The following is a 26,074-nucleotide window of genomic DNA, read 5'->3' as shown; positions in this document are numbered from 1 at the left end:
AGCTGGCTGGCATTCCCCGGGCAGCAAATAGCTACCACAGAAGTAGGAGGTTGCTCTGTAGACAAAATGGGAAAGGGAATTCTAGGTAAAGACCCAATGCATGGAAGCATCTGGAGGCCTGAGAGATTTCATTATGATCTGCTCTGGGGAGAACTAGACTGCTTGGTAATGGGGGCATGGGAGCTCAGACCAGTGTGAGGTCAAGTTCAAACATATGTGGTTCTCATTTTCCATGCTTAGGAGCTTTGACTCCTTGCCATGGGCAGTGGAAGTCTGCAGAGATTTTAACTAGGGGAGTTGAAGTGTCAGACGTGTATTCAATGAAGCCGTGACAGTGAGACGGATGGGAGCTGAGAGTGTTTCAGGAGCAAGGAAGCCATGGAAGCCATGGAAGATGTTGGGGAGACAGATGGCTGAAGTCTGAACCGGGACTATGAGAGGGAGGGGAAGATTGAGGCAGGATTTTGGAAATGATTGTATTCAGAATGAAAGGAGTAAGGAGGGGTGGCAGCCATGTGTCCAGTTGGGTAAACTGCTAGCTGACTATGTTACGATATAAACCTAGATGAACCTGGAGGGAAGTGGAAATGAGAGAAGGAGTTCAGGTGCGTGGGGATGGGCAGGGTGCCCGGCACGTGGCACCTGTGTATGTGCACCAATCATCTACTCCTTTTCCTTCTTTTTTATTAAGATGTATTTATTTTTATTGGAAAGGCAGATATGCAGAGGAGATACAGAGAGAAAAATCCTCCATCTACTGGTTCACTCCCCAAGTGGCTGCAATGGCCAAAGCTAAGCCAATCCTAAGCCAGGAGCCTGGGTGGCCCATGTGGATGCCCAAGGCTTTGGGTCATCCTGTACTGCTTTCACAGGCCACAAGCAGGGAGCTGGATGGAAAGTAGGGCAACAGGACACAAATTGGCACACATATGGGATCCTGATGCCAGCAAGGCAAGGATTTAGCCACTAGGCTATCTGCCAGATCCTATTCATCCACTCTTAATTACTACATTAACACAGGAAACAGAATCAAAAGGGACAAAGGGACTTGTATGACAGCTTGAAATGAACTTAAAAGAAGGATGCCTCTTCCTAAGCAGGTTTGGATCGAGGTGGGGCTGGGAGAGACTCTGTGCAGCCCGCTTTGTCTTCAGTTGCTTCTGACGGGCACAGCTTTTTCCCTCTAATGATGACCTTCAACAGATAAAGTCACCATGCTTTATCTACGAATGCGCTGCTGCTGCTCACTGCCCCCATGAGAGGCCCTTTGAGTCCCTGTCATGTCTCAGATGGTGACATTTTCACAGTGGCAGGTGGTCCAGATTTCAAGTGCAGCCAAAACTTGGAGCAGAAGTAAAAACGCTGACTGTGCCCTTGGAAATGGACGCCCCATTGACTTTCTTCCACTCCACTCAATGGAGCAAACCAGTTACACCAACACAGCGGCCTTTGTACTCTGGTGCCTGGCTTCTGGAATGGCATGTCCTGAGACACTATGTAGGATGTCATGGCAGGTTTAGAGGCAAGGCCATCCATTCTGTGAAAAGCACAGAGGCAAAGAGAAGGTTGCATTCATCATGGCATCTTGAGGACAAGAAAGCCTGCTCCTTTAGCCAGAGCAGGCACCCTCCTGCCTGTCATAGCGCACATGCTGGGCAGGCACAGCTGGGCTTGCCTGCACGCAACACTGCCATGAATATAAGAGCGTGGCTTTATGTCATGCACGGAGTCACATTTATTACAGAGAAACTCTTGCTCCGAGCTGCAGATGAGAGAAATCCACTAATCTCACTCAATTTTAATCCTGGATTAAGGCAGATTTGTTAAATAAAACACTAGTAAAATCAAGAATAGTTTGCAATAATCTTTAACTTCTATTACGTTGTATGGTGTTAGGAATACTCACCAGTGAAGAAAAGTATGTTTTAAAGTCCCTGCACCCTTGAAGCAGGAGTTGATGGAAATGGACAGTTCCAGTGATATAGGGGCTGCTAGAAACTCAAGACAAGGAACATGAGAGTGGCTTCAATTGACTAATATGCTTCAGCGACTCCTCCACACCAGCATGAGGACCCCACTAGTGCTGAGTTTGCAGAAAGGGATGTCATGTGTGTCAAGTTCAGGTGGAGCTGTGCCTGCCTGGTTGCCCTGAGCACAGGACTATTTTCTGGATGAGGCTTGGAGAATCAGCTACCCTCCCGCATCAGTCCTGCTGCCCAGCAGACTCAGCCAGAAGGAGCAGCAGGCACCTGGAGACTCGGTGAGGCCCTGGAAATCACAGCCACCATCAGACCGGTGCTGATGGTGCTCTTGTGTTCATTTCACAGCTCCTGTTTCTGCTCCTGTGTGGGAGCTGGCCAGCTGTTGGTGCCCAGACACTGCCAGTGGAGGGTCATGGTGCTGGCATCTCTGAGCTCTGTTGAGAGGCAGCAGTCTGTAAGGATCAGATGTTTCTGAACAGGCCTGTCTGCTCCCACCCAGGCTAGGGCCTAGAGACTCTGTTCTAAGAGAGCTGAAGAGGGAGGTGGGAAGGTGTAGAGAAAGATGTACTTACAGGTTTGGTCTCAGCATGGTAAATGCTGGGTGGGGAAGGGGAGTGCCTTCACCTGATGGTGTGGATTTCTGCTTCCTGGAATTCCTGCTAACAAGGCCAACCTCACAGGTATGGCCATCTAAGATCAGAATGGCTTGTGTCTGTGTAGAGGGCTGTGGAGAGGGAAGGTGGTGGTACATGGCTGCTGAGCTGGGAATCGGGTCCATGGTTGGAAGTAGGAACGATCATGTGGCTAAAGACTCAGGCTGCCATCAGAAGATCTCCTAGAACAAATACTCCACCAGACCTTGATAACTGTGGGTTAAGCCCAGGTCCAGGAAGCACGCCAGGGACAGCAGGCGACGGTGTCTAGAGGAATTTTAATTATCTTCTGGAGATCAAGGTGGCAGGTTTGCTGACTTCTTAGTGAATCAGACACGAATCTGGGACTCTGGATATTTTTGAGTGTCACAGGAAGAACAACCATTCCTGCTCCCCCAGCAGGCCCTGCTACTGCACACTTTTGAGCCTGTTCTGGTAGGTGTCTTGGACCTGAGGTCTTGAAGGCATGCAGTCCAGGCTTGGAGAGGTCAGTTTGTGGTTAAGTCTCCAGCTCTGGCCCCAGTTGACCATGAGTAGATTTTCTTTCCATGTGCAGTTAAAGTACTTATTGCCCACATGCACCTTTAAGTGAATTTGCAAGACTGTGCACACGTGCACGCACACATACACACACACATGCACACACATACACACACTCCCTTCAAAAAGCAATTTCTCCCCAAGAACATCAGGAAAGTTCCTCTTTCCACTTAACTGCTTTTCCAAATAGTCTTATTTTATTTTATTTTTTTATTTATTTCTCTGCCATATCCTTTTCAATCTGGAAAGTGACTTGGCCTCTTTCCCCCCATCTATTTTCTGCCTTCCTGCTATTCAGTTTAGGCATGAAACACAGAACTAGATTGAAAGCATTCAATGGCTATTCAATCGGAGAAGAAAAGAGCCCCTTGGAGCTTTATTAGATATGAAGATCCACAATAAAAATCAATTTCTGCCTCTTTATGCAGTTTAAATGACAAAGCACCCACCCATTCTGCAGCCATTGTGCTGGGGAAATGTAATTCAGTCCCCGAGCTGGGCCGGGAGCACGGCAGACTCCCTGACCCATACTGACAGATTCCAATATGATACAGGCCTTCGGAGATAATGACAACCACTTCATCTCACTGCAAGAAAAAAAGTTATCTGATATCTTTGAGGGTTAAAAGGCTATGTGGGCAGCATTTTCAATAACCTACTAAATCAGCATCTTAAAAAATACCTGAGCTTTGTTCCTTAAAAAAAAATTTTTGTCCCTTCCTCCTAACTCTTTTGCTGCACCCCAGCTGAGAATGTCACAAGTGTCTCCTATAAACCTTCTGAGCCCTACTGCTGCGGAAGGGCGCCCTCCTGGAGAATCAGCCCCAAGGGAAACAAGGTGAGAGGAATGTGTCCCGTGGAGGAATGCACACCTCCAGGTCTCCAGATCCTCATGGGATAAATGAGATGAAGCCAGTCAAAACCAAAAGAAAAAGTGGCCCAGAACCATCCTCCCCTGGGTAGAGTGTGGTTATCAAAAGTTTCCTTCCAGAGAAATGGAGATACCATCCCTTTAAGAGGAAAAAGTTTGTGTTTAAAGAAGGTTTGGACAGAGTTATTGGTGGAGGCATTACAAATGGTTCTGCGTTTCCTTGGGTTGAAAATCCCCTGGTTCTACCCCCTGGTAGAAGAATGAAGAGGAAAGGGATGAGAGGTGTGATTCCCATTTAATTTATTCTGCTTCACCTGCAGTAAAACATAGACCTGGCAAACAAAGTTGGTGGACCATGCCCAGAACTCGTCAAGAGACATTAGGTGAGCTTCATTCTCCACTTACAACCTGGAGGCAGGAGGAGGAAGAGTTGGGGGAGGGATGGAGATAAACCTCTTGATCCCTGGTTCTTTAGGAGTCGGACAGTGCAAGAGCAACTGGAAGATTAAATAAGAAAACTCAAAACTGACGAAAGTGCTGTATGATTTGAAACCACCTGTTCCCCGTCTGTAACAGTAGGTCCTCGACTGTGAGGCTGAGGGACAGGGTTCCTGTGGGACTTTAGGAGATTTCTTTAGGACTTGGGTACAAAGTTTCCTTTAGATGATGCCAAGGGGTCCTTTCAATCACCCTTCAAATCTATGACTTGATCCCAAAACATGCAGAGCTGTTTGCAAAAATATTTGTTATATAAATATGATCTTTCAGTTTTAAATTGGAAAAAAAATGCTTTGCAGTCAACAGTGCCCATAAAGTGATCTTCAAGAGATAAGGGGAGAGTCTGTGGTCAACTCCAGGTTAGGGAGAAGCGACCCTGTGGTGAGAGATGTCGTCTTGTGTGTGGGCTAGAGCTGGGCCCAGCACTGCACACTTTGAGAGACATGAGAGACTAAAAGGGAGTCACATATATAATTTAAAATTTCTCATATGCTACATTTAAAAACAGGTAGAAAAAATGTTCAGTTAATTCCAGATAGTGACATGACTGTTGTTTCATAATCAATATTAAAAGTTATTAACGAGGAGCTGGTGTTGGGATATAGCAGGGGTTAAGCTGTTACCTGTGATTGCAAGCATCCCATAGGACACTGGTTCCACTTGTGATCCAGCTCCCTGCACACGCATCTGGGAGAGCTGTGGAAGATGGCTCAAGTCAGTTCTCGGGCCCCTTCTACCGACATGGAAGATCTGGATGGAGTTCCAAGGTCTTGGCTTCAGCCTGGCCCAGTCCTGGCCTCTGCAACCTTCAGGGGAATGAACCAGTAGATAGAATGTATCTCCCGCTACTCATTCTCTCTGTAACTCTGCCTTTCAAATAAATGCATTATTCTTTGAAAAAAAAAGTTATTAACAAGGCAGCTTGCACTCTTCTTCAAACCTTTTTTTCACAATCTTGTGTGCTTCCCAGTTAAGCTTGGACCTGCCACGTTTCATGTGTCTGCTAGCCACGTGTCATGTGGCTACCAAATAGGACAGAGCGTGTCCAGAAGGTTGTGCTGGAAAGGATTATGATATTGTCTTGTGTTCAACTGAAACCACTCTTTGGTTGATTCATAACATCTATAATGCAGAGAGCATGCACAGGCATGCGTAGGCATGCCAGGCTGTTTATCTGTGTCATTTAGGTCATAGCTGGGAGTTAGGTTCCCATTTTATCCTCCCATTTACCCTAATTTCACATTTGTGTATTTGTGCTGAGGTGTAGGAAAAGAATCCCTCAGAAAGACCGGCGTCCACATTCTCCCTGAGTTTGGATTTAGTGGACTGCTCTGTTTTGAGGACAAATAGCAGATGCCAAATCAGCCTGCAGTGGCACATTTGGAAGTTCAAGTGGAAGAAAGGCAACTGACTTGGGATGTAATCGCACCTTAAGGAAAACAGCTAACCCAAAGACTCTCCTTTTCCTAACTTTCTGTCCTAAGAACTTGCAAGCTAACTCTGAAACAATAAAACCCATGCTCTCAACTTTCCTAATGAGACACCGTTTCAGAATCCCTTGCACGGTTTCCTCACTAATAAGGCTTGCTTACCTTCAATAGGTTTCCTTATTCAGGGAGGGTCTTCCCCTTGGATAAGTACCATGCTTGCCCTCACTAAGTCAGCTGCAGTCAGCCTGGCCTACCTGCTGTGCCTCTACCTCAGGACCTTTGCACTGGCTGCCTTCCCACTCTGAAGGATTCTACATCCAACTTTCCACAGAGTTTGCATTTCACTAGCTCCATAGCTCTGCTCAAATGTCATCTGACACGTGCCTGAAATGCGAGGAGTTCCCACGCCCCATTCCCTTGCTCTTCAGGCCTCAAGATTTTTTGTTTTTGTTGTTGTTACTCTTTTTGTTTGTTTGTAGCATTTACTTTTTGTGATATTTGCCTCCAGTAGAATATAAACTTAATGAGGGCTTGACATTTGTTTATTTTATTCACTGTTTTATCCCCAAAGTCCAGAATAAGCCCTGACTCTACCAGGTTCACATTTGACAGTTGTTGAACAAATAAATGAGATATTCAGGCTTCTCCTCATTTCTCCGTCTCTTCCTGTGACCTCTCATTCTGCTTTACTTTCCTCTCTTGGGTATGAGCTGTCTGAGGGCAAGAATTTTATTTGCTGCTATTTAATCTCTGTATCCAGAGCCACTGTTCGGAGTCAGGAAATTCTGTTGCAGGATAAGATGATTAGAGATAATGCTGATGTAAAAAAAAAAAAAAGTAGAAGGAAGTATTGTGAATGTTCTAGCATAAGGAGAAGGTACCTGTTCAGGGAGATGGGCATGCTTGCTCTCATTGAACTTTACAGAATGTATACACGAGTCAAAACTTGACAGGTCCCACCCGTAAATATACACAATGTGTGTTGCCGGAGTCCAGCTCCAGCCTGGGTTTCGGAACTCGGGAAGGGTGCGTGGACGAGGCGAAGAAAGAAAGAGACGGACCACTAGGATTCCATGATGATAGTGGACACGGCAATAAAGCCATCCGCTTTATTTATACAGAATCAGTCAAACTCTGGCTCAGACTTTCCACGTCATGGTCAAGTGGGTGTTTCTAAGGACAACCATGCCATCTGCTTTATCCAAAAACAATAGGAATTCCTGCTACAATTCTTATCCTACAACCTAATCTTGTATTACAAAGAAAAGGAGAACCTAAAGATTAAGGAAAGGATGAAACCCTAAACACAGGTCCCTTGATTAGCATAAGGTCAATGGGGACACCCAAAACAGTAGGAATAATAGAAGGCCCTTTTGTAAGACATTATCATTGACATTAACCTCCAAGTTCACATTGTGTAAAAAGCCAGTCTCACAATAGCGAAAATGCCTGGACAGATTAGAATTCTTCCGCTGAGCTGGCATAGTAGGCACGGCGAATGTCCAAGTGAAAAGCACTGACACACAGAGACCATGGTGGTGGTAGAATTGCTGGGCGCGGCCTGCTCCTAAGCCTCCTTGTTACATATTATCTCCTCTTCCCCTCAAGTCCATCAACAGGACAATAGGACGCCAATGAGTCTGCAAAGGCCAGGTGCTAGTGCCTTAGGCCTGATTCCTGAGTGCTCAGCTAAAGCAATGTAAATCAGCTCCACAGCCCACAACAGTGTGTGTCAATTGAAAATAAGTAAAATCACAATTTTTTGAAGAATGAGTTCATAAATGACTCAGTGAATAAAGGGGGAGAAGCCATTTGGTAAGCAGCTCCACCTGCTTTGGGTACTGCGCACTGCTTCTAGAATCCTGAAGGTCAAAGATGGAGTTTCACCGAGCTGGGGTGCTGAATAAAGAGCACACTGGTAGAGGGAGCAGAGAATGCTGGCAGTGCGCCTCGGTTCAGCCCCCAGACACCCACCCGTGGTCCTGCCAGGACGTGAAGCTGCCCTGGACCGAGGGGGCAGCGCGCGGCACAATGCTGTTCTCTCTGGAAAGGAGGTTGCTTTATTCAGCACACATTGTCAAGATACAGATTTCTTAGCCTAAATAAATGAAAATTTGCCCGTCTTTGTTTTCCTAGAGTCTTGCTCCTGCCTTTTTTCTGTCCCAGATGTGAGAAGGTGTAGAAGGGAGGAGGACAGAAAGCATTGTGTAGTCACAGCACCCCAGCCTGCTCACAGCCTCCAGACACTCTGGGCTGGACGGAATTTGCATACATCTCCCTCACTGGGCGCTTATTCCCTCTTCCTTCTTCAATTCTGATCCTTAGAAGCTTTGCAGGATTTTTAATTACACTAAGGGGATGGCATGTACAGTAGTTAAGTAAAATAAAATAACAATACGCAAAGTCACAATTGAGTCCCAAACGATCGACAGTTTATTCTCTGCCCTAAAATAAAATAGCTTTCATCTTTTCCCCCTTACAACAGCCTCCTCCGCCTAGATAATGTGTTTCGTTAGATTTATTTGCTCAGCCCCGAAAACTTGACACTAAGGGGATTATTTAGTTTTAGATTTGCTGTAGTCCATAGTAATAGCCAACAGGGAAAGGAATGAAGCAGCAATATTAGCAGGGCGATGCAAGGGGAGGGGCTTGGGGGGCGCTGTGCAGTCTACAGCTAAGCAAAACTGCTTGCATAAACACCATTAAGAAGATTTAGACATCGCTTTCCTTATCATCAGCACTCCTGGAAGACATTAAAAAAAAAGAAGAAGAAGAAAAAAAATGAAAAAAGGGAAAAGGGACAGGCCTTGATTTGCTGTGTATGCGTTTCCATTAAAGGTTCAATAGGAAGTAAAACCAGCTGAGAGCCCAGATGCAACGATGCTACAGACCTACTCACACTACCCCATCATAGTCCAAAAGAGACGTTGGTTCCACATGTTACTGCAGGAGCAGCTGGACTGAGAACAAAACACCTTTCATCACCCCACCTGTGACTGAGGACATGAAAAGTAGGGCTGCTGCCGGGACCAGCGCCGCGTTTCCCATTCACCACAGCTCCTGAGCACGCATGCGCGTGCACACCCACCCACCCCACACACTCATCCCCCCACACACGTACTCACCGTCTCACACACTCACCCCCTCCTGCTGTCTCTCTCACACACACACACATATTCACCCCCTCCCTCTCACACACGTGCACTCACACCCCTCACATGCACACACTCACCCCTCACACACACACAGCCCCCTCCTCTTCGTCACACACGCACACACACGCACACACACTCACCCCTCACATTCACACACTCATCCTCCTCCCTGCCACACACACACGCACGCACACACACCATCTTCCTCCCTCTCTCTCACATACACACACACACATACAGGAGGAAATCTTCCAGCCTTTCCGTGCTGTTTCTGATTCAGTCATCTTCCCTGTGCTGAGGTGGGACATAGGAGAGAGCTGCAGGGTTAAAATGGTTGCAGGAGAGAAAGAAAGACGAGAGGTGGTCAAGCTGGAGGGAGAGGCAGGGAAAGGGACTGTGGCTGTCTCCCCACCCCGCCGGGGGAAGGTAGGCCAACCTCACAGCAGTCGAGCAGCTGTTGGTCAGAATGTCTGATAAATTCTGTGTGCCCCCCTGCAAGGAGAAAGTTGCAGATAGGCACTGCATGGCTTAGGAACAGATAATTCTGGTGGGAGTCCAGAAAATATCATTCGGGGTTTTAGCCATTGCTCTATTTTCCAGATGCATCTGTAGCAAGTCTGTCTTACATGCTCAAATGGTGTAAGTGACTGTGTGTTAACAGTTGCTTTAAATATCTTCAGAGAACTGAGTCCAGAAGCCAGCCTACTCCTCCAGGATACCAACATTGGAAGATACTCAGTCCCTGCTATAAAAGGGTGCGATATTTGTGTACAGCCTTTGCTCCTGCTTCTATATACTTTAAATCACATCTAGGTGACTTATAATACCTAATGCAATGAAAATGCTATATAAATAGTTGTTATATTGTTTATAGAATAAATGATAAGGGTAAAGTATGACATGTTTAGTGTAGATGGAGCTTTATCCAAGTCTTTGTCACCTGCAGGTGGCTGACTCCCTGAATGTGAAAGTGTGAATGGTAGCGGACTGACTAGCTGTGTGTCCTACGCTGTGACCGTGCTATCAGTGTGAGGTATTTTTAGTAAGTACAGGTTTTTGTAATTAGGTTCTAAAAAATTAATTGCTGTGAAATTTATTAGCAAAACATATTGTAACACAAGAAAACACATTCTAAAATGTTTGTTTGACTAGATAGAGATAAAAAAATTTCCCATCCACTGGTTCATTCTACAAATGGCCACAATGGCCAGACCTAGACCAGTCCAAAGCCAAGAGCCAGAAGTTTAGTCCAGGTCTCCCACATGTGTGACAGAGACCCAAACACTTAGGCCACCCCTAACTGCTGTTTTCAAGCACATTAGCAGAGAGCTGAGTCAGAAGTGGAACAACTGGGATTCAAACCAGTGCTCATATAGGCTGCTGGCACTGCGGGTGTTTGGTTTATCTGTTATGCCACAGCACTGACCATGAAAACCTATTCTTACAATCAAATTTGTAGATGACGTTTTGCCATCTGTGGGCTGCAACACTTGACTCCTTCTTGCCTATTCACCAGGTCTTCCAAGGAATGCCAAGGCCCGTGCCCATTCAACTTCCTGCTTTTTAGAATACAGACGGGGTGGGGGAGCCTCTGTCCCTTGGCAAACAGGACATTGTGTCACAGTCCTTCCACATGCAGGAATGACCAACAAACCTCTACCTGAATCAGGTGGAAGAGAGGTTCTGTGGAGTCACTTGATCGGGTAATAGTTATCTAAACGGAATTTACCGAGTTCCCACTTAACCAGGCTCTGTGGTTAGTGTTTCTTGCAGATGCAGAAGCTGATGCTGGCAGGTCACTCAACCAGACTATTATGACCTTCTCTGCCCGTGAAGCCTGGGCTCACCCACCCGCCCACCTGCCCGTGAAGCCTGGGCTCACCCACCCGCCCACCTGCCCATGAAGCCTGGGCTCACCCACCCGCCCACCTGGCCTCCAACAATGACCTGTCCTGCCCCTGCCAGATGAGTGGTGGTTGTCCACTCACAGAGCCAAGCAGATCTCTTGTGAGAATCTTCCTTAGCTCAATATAGCCTTACAGTGGCAAGAGAGTGGGAATGGGCAAAGGAACTGCTTGGGCAGGATCGTGGCTATGAGGAAAGCCCTCAGACTGCTCTCATAGGAGCTGCTAAGATTCACCCATCCACTTGAGTGTGCTGAATGGGCAGTCTCCCCAGGAACCTCCTAGCCTTGGGCATGTCTGTCGGGTCTCCAAGGTCAGCTCTGCCAAGCCAACACTCAGCCACCTGTGGCCCATCATGGCCTTCAGTCTCCAGGCACCCCAGGCCCTTCTGCTCCCCTGCATACCTGGCCCCCTGCCTGGCTGTCAGCAAAATCCACCGCAGGCTCAGCCCCCGTCCTGCTGGCATTGAATGAGAGCTCAGGAAGCTTCTGTTGAACAATGCCCTCCCGCTCACTGCCTCCATGGTTGTTCAGGAACCTTTTTCTGTGCACCAAGCAGGACTGACGTCCCATTGCACATAGGCACCCAGCACTATTATCTCAAAGGCTCCAGTAGAAGAATTCCACCAGTTGTAACAACGCATTGCGGCATTTAATGAGCCCTTGTCAGTAAGTTCTTCCATTAGCCAACTTTCGTCTGTGCCATGGAATGCCAACTCTACTTTCACTGTCGCCTATAGAAAGGAAACATAATTAACGATTTGCCTTCCCTTGCGTAACAATTCTTCATCTCCTTGAAAATTATTTACTGGTCTGACAAAAACAGTCTTTTGATTGCCCCAGTCCCAGGGTGCCAGTATACTGTAACGATACAGAAGTAAGAACTGACACAAACCATAACCCCTAGTTCTTTCCTGCCACAGTTATAATCGAATGTCAAACAAAAAGATGAGCGAATAAAGAGGGCCGGGTCAATACTGCTCAGACTCGTCCCACCTGCACAGGCTGCCTCCGCGCAGCTCATGCTGACGTGCGCCAAGTCCACCCACTCTGCATCCCTGGGCCCCCTGTGGATGGAGTGCTTGGATTTTGAATTTGATAGAAATATCCCACATTCATGACACATGGCCTAATTGCTGAATGCTTGCATAAAAATCGTTGGGTACTGTTTCAAGTGTTGATCTTCTGCCATCTGTTCTGATCTCCACCACTCCTTCTAAAGTAGTACTTGTTATCAATCCCATTGTACAGAACAGGAAAGATGACAAAGTGCATGCCATAGCCTGTCCCGAGCTGAGACCTAAACCCTGACTGACCCCACAGCCTAACAACAATAATGCCCTGGAGGTTCCAGACAGGCCTTGGCACAGTGGGAGGGGAGCAGCCAGCATAGGTCAGGTGGTGTGTTTCCATTCCTCTCAACATGTGTGTGCCTGTGCGATAGTCAAGAGCAGAACTCGCAGAACACGGGTGTGTCTGTGGCACAGGGAACAGCAAATCCCCAAAGTCGGAGACTGTCAGCTTGTGATGCGAAAGAATAGGAAATCTGATTTAAAAACCAGCACAGATTCATTTTCAAGGAGAATCAACACAATATATTTTAGTGTAAGTCACAGAATGAGCAAATAAATTCATTCACAGGTACTGAACAATGATGAACGTATCTGGAACCTGGAAAGGTACAAGCATGAGCACTGACCTCAAACACTTTGTAGTATGTTTACAGTGACAAAACAAACAACCTGAAGCACTGTGGGACCTGCAGCTTCCCTTGCGTGGGCCCGAGCCTTCCAAACTCAGCTGCTGCTGGCTCCTCCCCAGTAGCCTTTGTCCCACTCTTGGCACAAGCTGCTCCCCATCTGAAAACTCTTGTTTGTTGTAGCATGGTGTCCCTTCCTACCACTGAGGTTCCGGTGCCAATATCTCCTCCGAGGAGCCCCCCTGATCTCAGAGGCTGCACATTCTTTACACACAAGCCAGCTTTAGCATTTCCTGGCTCTTATTTGCAGACATGTTTGTCATCTGTCTCCTCCATTGCATTTGGACCCCAAAGCATGGTGTTTGCTTTGCTTGTCACTATCTTTCTAACATTTATGTTAGTGCCCAGAACTGCTGTTCAGGGATGTACTTTCCTTTCCATCAGCCTTTCCTGGAGCATATAACTAAGTAAAGACTGAGAAACTTGTCCATTCTAAATCTGTAGAGCAATGAGTCTTGCCAATGCGCATTTTCTGCCCATGAATACAATCATGGTATAGAACATTTCTGTCCTGAGCAGTCATGAATCTCCTGTGTGTGTGTGTGTGTGTGTGAGAGGAGAGAGAGAGAGAGAGAGAGAGAGAGAGAGAGAGAGAGAGAGAGAAGGGGGAGAGAAAGAAAGATTTGTAGTTTCTGAATACAATTTTGAAATATTTAATAGCTCTCTTCTTTCAAGCAATTTTATTAAATAAAAAGCTCGTGAGTCAGAGTTTTGTTTGAACAGATTTACTCAGATGCAACTGACAAATCATGCATATTTAAAGCATGTGCTTCAGTGCATTTAACATATACCATGAGACCATTGCCACAGGCAAGCTAAAAGAACATGCCCATGACCCTGAAATCACACCCACCCAGCCTCACCACTCCGTATCCCAGGCAACTACTGGCCTGCTTTCTGCAATTCTAGCTTCTTCCAGAATTTCATTTAAATAGCTATAGTATGTGCCACTTTTTGGTCTAGCTTCTTTCAAGTAGCATAAGTATTTGGAGAGTCATCCATGTTTTAGGTGTTTCAATAGTTTGCTCCTTTTTTTAATTACCAAGAGATATTTCATTGTAGTGCATTCATGTTAGCGGTATATCACGATTTGCTTAGCCATCCACCTCTTAATGGCCACCTGGGTTGTTTTGATTTGGGGGCTGCTATGGATAAAGCAGCCAAAAAAACTCATCTAAAAGTCTTTGAACATACTATACTTTTCTGAGTGAAGGAAGCTGGACAAGATAGAGGACATGTTGTGTCGCTGCGTGACAGAATGTTCAAGAACTGGAGAAAGTTAATGAATGGCTACTGAAGGGGATACGGGGTAGGGGAGAGAGGCTATAAAGAACCACAAGGACATTTTGGAGGTGAGCATGGCCATATTTCTTTTTAAAAAAAGGTATAGCTTTGTGTAATCTATCGGCGTTACACATCAGTAAAGCTTCCCAAGCTTTGTCTGGTATTGTGGTGCTCCAGCTCAAGCGGCTTCATGAGACACCATCATCCCATAGCAGTGAGGCAGTTGGAGTCCTAGATGCTCCACTTCCTATCCAACTTCTTGTTGTGAGCCTAGAAAGGCAGCAGGGGTTGGTGCAAGTGCTTGGGGCCACGCCATCCACATTGTAGACTCGGATAAAGTTACTGGCTCCTAACTTTGACCTATCCCAAATTTGTCTAGTGCAGCCATGTGGGGACTGTTTCTCTCTCCATATCCCTTTGATTCTCTGCCTTTCAAATAAACAAACAAATAAATAAATCATTAAAAGAATGACAAATTGTGGTAATCTCCCTAAAGAATACCAAGAAGTGGGGAAACATCAAAAACATTCTAATGGATGTAAGACAGACGGCTAACCCACGGCTAAGCCACTGTCTGCAGTGCTGTATGCTACATGGGTTCCACTTCCAGTCCTTGTTGCTCCACTTCCAATCCAACTTCCTGATAATGTGCGTGGGAAAGCAGCGGAGGACGGCCCCAGTGTTCGGGCTCCTGCACCCACATGAGAGACTTAGAAGAAACTCCTGACTTTGGACCAGCTCAGCTCTGGCTGCTGTGGCCATCTGGAGACTAAACCAGTGGATGGAAAATCTTTTTCTGTGTCTCTCCTTCTCTCCACAAATCTTATCTGCTTTTCCAATAAAATAAATAATTTTTAAAAGTATAACAGATAAAATATATGAGCTCATGGTTTCGTAACTGATAAACCTTATTGCACAGTAGATTTGAATCTTTGTCAAAACCAATCTAATCCCTCACGAAAAGGTGATGAATTCCCAGCCACTATGGACAAAAGCCAGACTCCTTATAAAATCCCTCCAGACCATCCAGGAACTGCCACTCTTCCTGTGCCCCATCATATACACATGAACACATTCACATTACAACAACAGCATTGTCCTTGGTGGTTTGGCGCAAACATGTCAAGCCTACCCCACTTCAGATTTCTCACCTTGCCTGATTGCGAAGCCAGACTGTGAGCAGATTCGTGCCTCATACCTCACCTTCCAGCGTGGTCCTTATTCACCACTCATTGTGCAATGGGCACATAGTCTTAAGTCATCTGTGGTGCTTCCTTTGTTAAATTATTTTTTATAGCACGAATCATGATCAGTCATGTTCAATGAAAGAGTACTTTAAAAAGCCTGTGCAAAAAATGAAAAGCTCAATTTATGTTGGTGAAAACATCTTTGAAATCCACTCAGTGTTTTTATAATATCCACTTCTAATGCATTTGGGGAAGTCCTCGGGGAGTCTGTGGATTCATTTTGTGGCTACTGTCTGTGTCGCCTGCTTGTGTAAGCCCCAGGAAGGGAAAGCCTGCTTCCTTCCCCTCGCCCCTACGTATTTTCCTTTCTGCTCCATTTGCAGTACCCACACCAGTCTGGCTGGCCTATTGAGACTCAAAATACATGCTCTAAGTAAAAGAAATAAACAAGCTAGGATAAACAAGCTTATGGACAATTTTTATGGCTTTGTTTTGTTGTGAGGATTAAGATCAATTACAGCACCTAGAGTGAAAGCTAACTGTATATCCCATGTTGTAAATCTCTTGTCGTGCGTGTGGTAAATGGCAGTGACAGTAATAACGGCTAGCATGCATCAAACACTCTCAGGGCAGTATTCCAAATGCTTTCTGGCTATTAACTCATTTAATTTTGACAACAATATTATGAGCTAGGTAGAATTATTACGCTCATTCTACAGATGAGGAACCTGAAACAGAATGAAATACGTTCCCCAAGGTCTGATCTGAACACAGACCATCTGCTTTCCAACCCTATGCCATGACCACCAGTTAGACTGTTGGTAAAAATGTTTAAAGGGAAATATTTTCCTCCAATCTAAAGCTTTCTTTACTTTTCTCTGTGAGAAAACATCACAACTTAAATAAGCCAACACAACTTTGAATGTTTTTTCCTGTTAGTAGCAGGGCCTTGAGACAATGAGTGGTTGGAAAACTCGCTCTGAGTGTAGTTTCAGACCCGTCGCCAGTGTGATTCATGACTCCAGTCTACCACGACTGGTGACAGCTCTGAAGTGTTGGTCTTCTGCCTTCCAGTAAACTCCCACAGCCCAACTGGTCACAGGGTGAAGACGTCCAAGACGTAACAGCACCGTGGTTGCTTCTATCAAACCACAAGAATGCAAGCCCTCCAATAAGTCTCCTGTGTCTGCATGTGGCTTTCCCCCAGCAGTGCTGGGGACTAACTTCTCTTTAAAAACCAAGAATTCTGAGATACATGAATGCATTGACAAGAGGCTCATTCAGTTTCAGCTGAAATACTGCTCACCTAAGGTCAGGATTAATTTATGCCCTGAACTGGCCTCAAGTTAAGAGATGTGCAGACAGCTTTATTGGCCTGCTTTTCAGCCCTTTGTCAAGTCAACCACACACAACCTCCACAGTGGACTTATCCTACATTTGAAGGGGAAGCTGGCACTTGAATTAGAGGTTTTGTGAGAATAAGAAATGGGATTTATAAGCATCATAAGCATCATATTGAAGCTTACTGAGTATTTGCAACACAAGAGCCTACAAGTGACTAGGATATATAACCTGAATAAAAATAGGTTTTGAACCTGGGGCTTACTTTATCAGACTGAAACATCTCCTGGGTAAGTTCTGGAATGGCAGATCTATCCCAGAGTCACCACACGCACAACAAATCATGTCTAGACCTGCTGAACCCAGAAAAGTCTTCTTCACCCAAGGCCTAATGCATGGAATGTAATTTACAACCAACTAACATCCACTATCGATTCATCCTCAGAATTTTTAATCCAGAATTTACCCTTTTTTTCAGTTTGGTGTAAATTCATGTTTTCTAGGACAATAACAGCAAGAACAGGATTATTGTGTAGGCCATGCTCTTGACCTTATGCAGGAGCAGGGCAACTTGGAACACCTGAGGATCGGGTTTAAAAGGTCCTGAAGGGTTTCTCTGCTTGAACATGTGAGCACTTTTGGATTCAGTCACACAGCTAGGGTCTCACCTGGTACTGAGATGAGCCAGGAGAATGTGCCCATTCATCTTATCACTGTGGGCTTAGATGGAGTGTGTGATGAAATGCAATCTGGGGCCTGGCTGTGCCTCTGACAGCAGCACTGGTGTCCCAAATGGGCTCTAGTTCGTGTCCCTGCTGCTCCAATTCTGATTGAGCTACCTGCTTCTGACCTGGGAAAACAGCACAGGATCCATGGGACCCTGCATCCAAGTGGGATGCCAAGAGGAAGCCCTAGGCTCCTGACTTGAGATTGGCTCAGCTCAGCTGGAGAGTGAAGCAATAGATGGAAGATCTCTCTCTCTCTCTCTCTCTCTGGCTCTCTCCCTTTCTCTGTAAAATTTGCCTGTCAAATAAAAATAAATAAATATTTAAAAAGAAGGAATTGGGAAAATGTGTGCAACTCCTTGAGAACCTGGAAGCACACAGCGAAGGAATGCCCACAGTGGAAGCAGATATGGTGCCAGATCTTTGTGAAATAGGATCTGAACCCAGGACTTACCGTACAGGAATTTCTGCAGTTCCTTAGAGTGGTCCCTGATCTGAGGATGCTCCAAAAGGCTTGTTGGCATGAGAAATAAAACATATATTGGGGATAGGTTTTTGACATCATTAAGACACCCATCAGGTCATTGTCACCCAACACTGAAGGGCCTTGTGTGTTGCTTGGTTCTGGCTCTTGGTTCCAAGTTCCTGCCAGTACGGTCCCTAGCAGGCGGCGATGACTGCTCGAGCAATTGTGTTCCTGCGGCCACATGAGCGATATGGTATTGCCAGTGCCCAGCCATGGCCTGGCCATCCTGAGCATTGTAAGCGCTCGGGGAATGAACCAGCAACACAGGACTGCTCTCACAGCCTCTCAAATAAGCAAATAAAACATGAACGAGTAATTAGTGTATATGAAATGTTCATGAAAAGTGTGTATTATGAAAAATGTGCATGAATTTAAAAGATGTTACTTTTGAAGCCCTCTTATGTATACAATATGATAGGATTACATGTACTTACAGTTATGTTGTTTTGCTTCTCTGCTTGAAGTTCACGGTGGCCATAGGGTTTGCTTTGCTGAGTGAGATATGATGAGCAGAAGTTTTAGGACTCTGTGTGCCTTGTTCCATCTGATCTTCCAGCAAGTACAGCAAGCGGCAACCTTTACAGTGCAGCCGCTCCGTGAGCCCAGGTGCCTGTCAGTCTGCAACAGGTGAAGGAACGCCCTGGTGTTGTTTCAGGCCACTGAGATGTGGAGGGACATGTGCTATCATGGATGCTTACTCTGCCCTGACACACACATACATTAGGAAATGCAAGGATTGAAATATTTAATCAGAAGATTCCCTTTGAATTAAAGCCGGCCTTTGGAACAATCCATTCAGCACCTCATTCCTCAATGGGAAGGTATTTCTGGCTTGCCTTCTGTATAAAATCAGTGGGAAATGCCATGGGAAATAACACAACAAAACTGAAATATTCAAACCTTCCAAATGAGATGAAACTTGGAATGAGACACGACTCTAAAACCAAGTCATGAAACGTGGCTGCCAAATGGAGCAGGGTGAGAGGAGGCGAACACAGCCCCCTGAAGCTCTCAGGCAGTCCAAGGGCTTCACAGAGATGTGGCCAGGCCCCCAGCACCCATTCATCCCCTCCCTGGAAAGTGGTTAAGGTGCTGGCATGCAGGCAGAGCTCTGGTGCTGTCTGATGGCCCGGGGACACCTAGCTTGGGTTGCAGGCAAGATTGAGGGGAGATGCAGACACTCACTGTGTTTGGCAGGTCTCATGCTCAGAATGGCAAGTGATGGCTACTCCTGGTGTACAGGAGAGGAAGCTTAAAGCTGTGATTGCCCAACTGTTACACTCAGGCCAGGAGCACCTGCAGCACCTGCAGATTTGTTAGGAAAGCAAAACTCTGGGTCTCACCACAGACCTCCTGAATCAGAGGGAGGAAGTCTGTGGTAGTCTGTACATTAATAAGCCCATCGGGTGTTTTTGGTGCAACTGACATTTGAGTGCCGCTGGTTTGAGTCATCACCCACAGGGTTCTTTATGTGCAGCGTCTTAAGGATAAACCCACTTATCCCCAGAAGCTAACATAATTGCCATTGCCCCAGCTCTCCGACCCTCCTGACCTTCATATTATTTGTCAATAAATACCAGATCCCAAGCCCCAAATGTCCATGTACAAAAATGCTGGGGGAAAAAAGAAATAAAAATAACCGGTGAAACATAGAAGAACTCAGGGCTGGTGTTGTGGCTTGTGAGGTTAAGTTCCTAGGTCACAGCTCATTTTGGAATGTTGATGCTATTCCTGCTTGCTTGGCTTCTGAGCCCCGCTATTGTGCCTGGGAAGACTGTGGATGGAGACCCAGGTTTGTGGGTCCCTGCCACCTGCATGGGAGATCTGGATGGCATCCCAGAATTCTGGCTGCAGCTTAACTCAACTCTGGCTGCTATAGCCATCTGATAAATGAAGCAACAGATGGCAAATTTCTCTCTCCCTCTTCATCTCTCTAGATCTCCCTTTCAGATGAATTAATTGGTTGATTAGTTTAAAAGCTCAAAGCCATATACAAATGCTCATCAAAAAAGGATATGATAAAATAAATGAAAATCAGATAAATATAACTTCTCAAAAAAATAAAATATACTCAGAAAAACGAAGCAACAACAACAACAATAAAAACCATAGCTTCTTTAAAAAGCATCTGGAGGTTTGTGTATGGCAGCTTCTAAGGCAAGAAAACAGCTACTTTGCTTTTTGGCTTTATGTATGTGTGTATGTATTGGTAGGCCTGCAGTGACTGTGAGCTTACTAGAGAAATGCCATATTCTACATGTACTGCAATAAACTTTGAACAATAGGAGAACCAGTAAAAGATAAGGTAGGAAGGTGGACTTAAGATAATGGTCTTATTCACTGTAACTCAACAGCCACAGCCCTGCTTCTGTCAGACGAATGGCCCGAGGAGCTCCAGTAGCGCAGTCAGCTAGCGTGCAGCACCTAAGAAAAATGGTGCAAAAGCTTCCTGTCCACGTGAGAGGAAGTAAAGGAGTACAGGAAATGACTGAAGACTTCGACTGGTAACCCCACCAGGGAGGGAGAAGACAAACTTTGAACTAAAAGGAGATAGTTAGAAATCCTGGCTGTTTCTCAGAGAACCAGAAGACTGAGAGTTGATCTGAGGACCAAACCAACCATGAGCAGCACTGGGACTTAACTGGATAGATCCCAAGGAACGTTAGCCAGAAACACACTGGATCAAAATAAGGCAGAAGCAGAAGATGTACCTTACACCCCACCCCTCTCTGTCACACATCCACATCACCCAGAGCACCCCGGAGAGAAGGGAAGTGAAAAACTTCCTGTGGTCAAGAGAAAGGCATTCAGTAAACACATATTCACAGATGCACTGGGTGTTGGAACAATTATGCTAGAAATGATTCAGAACTTGTAGTAAAGCTTGGTATAATGGCTGAAGAGATGGAGAATAGCAGAAAAGATATGGAAACACTGAAAAAAGTAGCAAAATACTATCTGAAATAAAAGTTCATTATATAAGGTTACTAGTTAATTGAATGTAACAGTTAATGGGAAATCTAAAGATAATATGCAAGAGGAAAGTTGCCAAACATTAAAGCACATATGCGGTAAGATTCCACCTAGACATTCTAGGACAAGCAGAAGAAATCTGTGCTGACAACAACCAGAGTAATGGGTCCTCTTGGGAGGGTTGTACACGTCCTGAACAGAGCAGTGAATCTTTTTGGAATGAAAAACAGAAGTTCTATATCTTGATTAGGTTAGGGACTATACGAGTATGTACATGCATCAAATCTCACCTAATGTTTCCTTAAAATATGTACATTTTATTGTATCTAAATTCTACATGATTTTTAAAATTGTAAATAAAGATTTAGGAAAAAGACATGTAAAGACATACAAAATAAACAGCAAAAATTAAAAATAAGAAGAGGGGTTTGGCTCTGGTTAAGATGGCATAAACCCATTCCATCCTTTCCCAGTGTGAGCAAGTGTGAAACCTGGCCAGAATTCACAGAATACTTTGAAAACGCAAGGATTTCTAAAAACACATAGCAGAAGGTCTGTTGGAGAAGAAAGTCTGCATTCGAAGTACTTCTGATTGTCGGATTGATCCGTTCTTGCTCTTTGTCTTATTCCCCAATCTGAATTTAACATAGGCAGAAAGCCAGAAGTCAGCCCTGAACTGTCCCTCAGTAAATCAGAAAATCTTTAAAAATAACTTCTTTGTACTGAAGGAAAATGGAATAAAACTTGGAACATTAAAAATGAAAGAAAATAATAGAAATAGCATATCTGGATGATTCTAAAAGGTTATCTTTATGCTCCTGAGTTATAGAAACATATTTAACAGTTCCTCTCTCTCTCTCTGTCTCTGAGAGATAATAATAATAATAGTTATTATTATTTACAATACAGTTATTATTATTATTATTTACAATACAGTTCCATAGACTCTAGGATTTCCCTTACCGCCTTCCCAAAATCCTCTTCCCACTTCTGATCCTCCCCACTTATTATTTCAGTAGTATAGTCCCTCACAAACAGTCCTAAGTCAGTCATTCTACTGTTTAAGTGTATCCTGATATTTTAGGAATGAACAATGGTAGAGAATCCATTATTCTGTTGTCAAGATATATTTAAGTTTCACTGGGAGTCCATCTTTGATCTGGAAGTGGAGATGCGTACTGCAGTGTATCTTCACATCTGAATATGATTGTTCCTGTTACACAGTTACTATACATCCCTTGAAATGAAAAAGCCAGAAAAAATTAACAATAGGAAGAAAAATAGGAAACTTATAACATGAAATTAAATAACATGCTACTGAATGACGAAATGAAGAGGAAAATAGAAACCTTCTGCAAGCAAACAATGCTACTGCCTGTAAGTCATGAAGAAATCAGTAAGAAGAAAATATTTTTGAAGAAATGAAAATAAAAACAAAAATATCAAAACCCATGAGAGATAACAAAAACAGTACTGAAAAAGCTATTGATCTTATATTTTGCATAAAGGTTGTCTTATATCAAAGAGAACATATGATATTTGTCCTTTGGGGATTGACTTATTTGATGGATGAAACTCATGGCTCAAGACTGGCTTTGCCCTGGCCAATGCAGTCAATCGAACGTGAAATAGCAGGTGGAATATTCTTTCTCCTTCTCTCTCTCTCTCCATACATATAAATATATAACTCTGCCTTTCAAATAAATAAGTATTTAAAGAAGAAGCCTGTTCTAGATGAGTATAAAGGATTAAATTCTAAAAATGTGTTTCTACATTACAAACTAAAAAAGAGCAAATAGAACCCCCATAAAGAAGAATGAAAGAAGTAATACTGATAGTGGCATAGACCAATGAAGCTGTAATCAGGAAAATACCGTAAAAAGTTCATGGAAAATGGAAGTAAAATATGCAGATTTTCCATGAACTTTTTGAAACCCCATTATCTGTATGAATTAATAAAATAAAAGTGAATTTCTCCTAAAATAAAAAAGTATTTCAATATTTGAACAATCAATCCATGTTAATTCACCATATTAAGAGTGTAATTAAGAAAAAACACGTAATTTTATTAATTGGTGCATAAAACCTATTTGTGACAATTCAACATTCATTCATGATGAACTCTGAGCAATCTAGGAGCAGAAGGAAATTTCCTGAGCCTGACAAAGAGCATTGCAGACTTAGGAGAACTGACAGGAGCCCAGCTGTGCAAGGCTTGAGTGCTCGACCCCTGAGGTCAAGAATAAGGCAACAGTGTCCATCTTTGCTATTTGTATTCAATCTTTATTCCATAAAACAAGAAAAGAACAATTAAAATCATGCCAACTGTAAAGGAAACAAACTGTCCTCATTTTCATAGAAAAGACTAAATAGAAAATCTTAACATCTCTATAAATGGAGTGACGCATGAAAAGATGATATCTACAATAAATTCTGTGTATTTGGATGCAAGGGTGAGGTCATAGCTTTCAAGGATCTTTCTGCCTATCTTTCTGTCCCTCTCTACACACATATACACATATACATATATATGTATTTAAAAATCACACACACATATGTATTTAGAATATCATACATATATACATACATATGAAGTAAGAATATCACACATATATATGTATTAAAATATCACACACATACATATACCTATATATGTATTAAAAATACCACACACACTCACACACACACTTCTCTGAATCTGTCAGCTGGAAGACCTGAACGTAGCGATAACGAACTTCTCCGGTGTCTCCATGTGCAAAGATCTGCTAGTGAAAATCAGAGTTTCTTGGTTATTTGACCATCACTAGGATAGCAAAAAGTGAATTCAACATGAACCTGAGTTAGCTTTCTTGAACTTAGAGGTAAGAAAGACTACCAACAATCATGAAGATATGTCAAAAAGACAAAGGACCTAGATTGACTAACACCCCACTGGTTAATCTTGGATCATTTGTTCATTAAAATAATAATAATGGATTATTATCCATTTTGTATATTCAATTATATTACATAATAGTTTAATATCCATTTAAATACTGAATTATTCATTGAATTAGTGAATTCTTATCCTATGTTAAACTAGCAATCCATGATAATATAATACTAATTTATTAGTTCATTCATTAATGAGAAAAATAGAAACACTCCCCTTATAGTCATGAGTCAACTAATAAACATAGAGGGAACGGTGAAATTTAAAAATTGGCAACCATCATAGTAATAATAGATTCAGGCAAGAGCCATCAATGGATTCTAAAACTGGCAGGTGGAAATTTTGATAAGGAACAGGATATTTGCATAGTCTTAAAGTATCTCCCCATGAATGCTTATTAATCATTTGCTAATTAATAAGTACAACGTTCTTCTTAATTACCTTTACAGATATAGATTAATTAACCTGTTATGTATCATCTCAAACAAGGGATGAAAGTTAATATCTTCAGTAATGGGACTAATTGGCGCCATGTGCTTCCTGATACATTGCATGGAGATAAACCTAGCGTCAGTTCTGTGGTGTTTCTGACAAAAATACGCAATCATGAAGAAATATAAGGGAAATTCAAAGGAAAAGGAACTGGTCTCTGCCCTTCAGAAATGTCAGCTTCACAACATCAACAGAAGACCGAATCATCACTCTAGACAAGAGCTACAACTGGGCAACAGGTGTGCTGGACTGCAACTTGGACCTGCAGAAGACATTAGGAGAGTAGGCAGTGTGAGTGGGACCTGCAGATCAGGAAACACTGAACTAATGTTAGTTTCCTGATTTTGATGGCTGTACTGTAGCCTTTTGAGAAACATTTTAGAATACATACCTTTCACAACAAAAAAATAAATTCTTCATATAGACTGGCACTATGGGGCTGAGGATTAAGCCACTGCTTGTAGCACTTATTAGCATCCTACATCAAAGTGCTGGTTTGAGTCCCAGCTGCTCCACTTCTGAACCAACCCTGAGCTACTGAGTCTAGCAAGGCAGCAGAGGATGGCCAGAGCACTGGGCCTGTCATCCAGATGGGAGACTGAGATGGACTTTCTGCCTTCTGGCCTTATCCTGGCGCAGCCCTAGCCATTGCAGTCATTTGAAGACTGAACTGTAAGATGGAAAAACTGTCTTTATCATTTCATCTTTCTCTGCTGCTCTGTCTTATGAACAAATACAGGCTTTTAAAAAAAAAATCTTCATCATGTCTAAAGTCTATTTTCCAAGTTTTAGAGATGTTAATGCTTTGCAAATCTGGTTAAATTCTGCGTAAAAAGCTATTCGCACCTTGCTTCCAACATTCTTGTGACCTGATAATTATCTCAAAATAAAAATCGAATGCATAAAAAGCTAATGAAATATGTAAAATAAGTAAATAGAAAGTACATAAAATTTGTTTTCTAAATAGCAGACGCTCAGTAGCTGACAGTAGTGTTAGCAGATAATATTTAGAACAATATCTGGAATATCTACAGCAATCTCCATATCGTAGTGCCTCCTCAGCACTTACATTTACCAAGAAGAAAACATGAAAAGAAGGGTCTGTTGCATTGATTTCCCTCAGAATTGAATTGGCCAAAAACTCTCAATGGCTGAAGACAGCAAGGCCTCATTTCTCCTTGTGTTGTTTTGCCCTGCTCATTCCTGGTCTCTCAGACTGGGGGGGGGGGGGGGCTTCCATGATCCCCGATTCCCCAATGAAAAGGGATGAAGATGCAGAAACTGTCCACTGGCCCGTCAAGCCTACCCTGACCCCACACAACAGACCAGTCACCTCACTTCTACTCACTTTTCATTGTACAAAACAACTCATCTTTCCATATTTAATCTCATGACTATGAAAAACGCAATTCCAAGCATATTTTGAGTAACCCAATGCTACAAGAAAACATCAGAATTTAGCAAAAAAAAAAAAAAAGTAAGATCTAAAAATATACAAAGTAAGCTGACATGATTAAAAACAAGCCAGAAGTAAGCACATACATTTGTTACAGACAGCCAGTACCTGCTCAAATAAAATGCCTTCGTCTCTCATTGCAGCACAGTAGATGGTAGATTCACAAAGATCAGTTTTCCATCTTTGCTGTGGCTCTGTGGGCTTCATCGTTAGGCACTTGTAAAAAAGCAGAATCTATCACAAATGAGAATTCGGGGCCACTGGGAAATATCTTAATAACATTACCTGTATTAAAAGACAAAACAGAAAATTCAAGATCAAAGCATTTTTTAAACAAAACATAATACACATCCCTGATTTAAAATCT

The sequence above is a fragment of the Ochotona princeps genome, chromosome 30 (assembly GCF_030435755.1).
Source record: "Ochotona princeps isolate mOchPri1 chromosome 30, mOchPri1.hap1, whole genome shotgun sequence".
In the NCBI taxonomy this organism is placed as follows: domain Eukaryota; kingdom Metazoa; phylum Chordata; class Mammalia; order Lagomorpha; family Ochotonidae; genus Ochotona; species Ochotona princeps.
The sequence above is the reverse complement of the archived record's forward strand: the minus strand, read 5'-3'. Positions refer to the sequence as shown.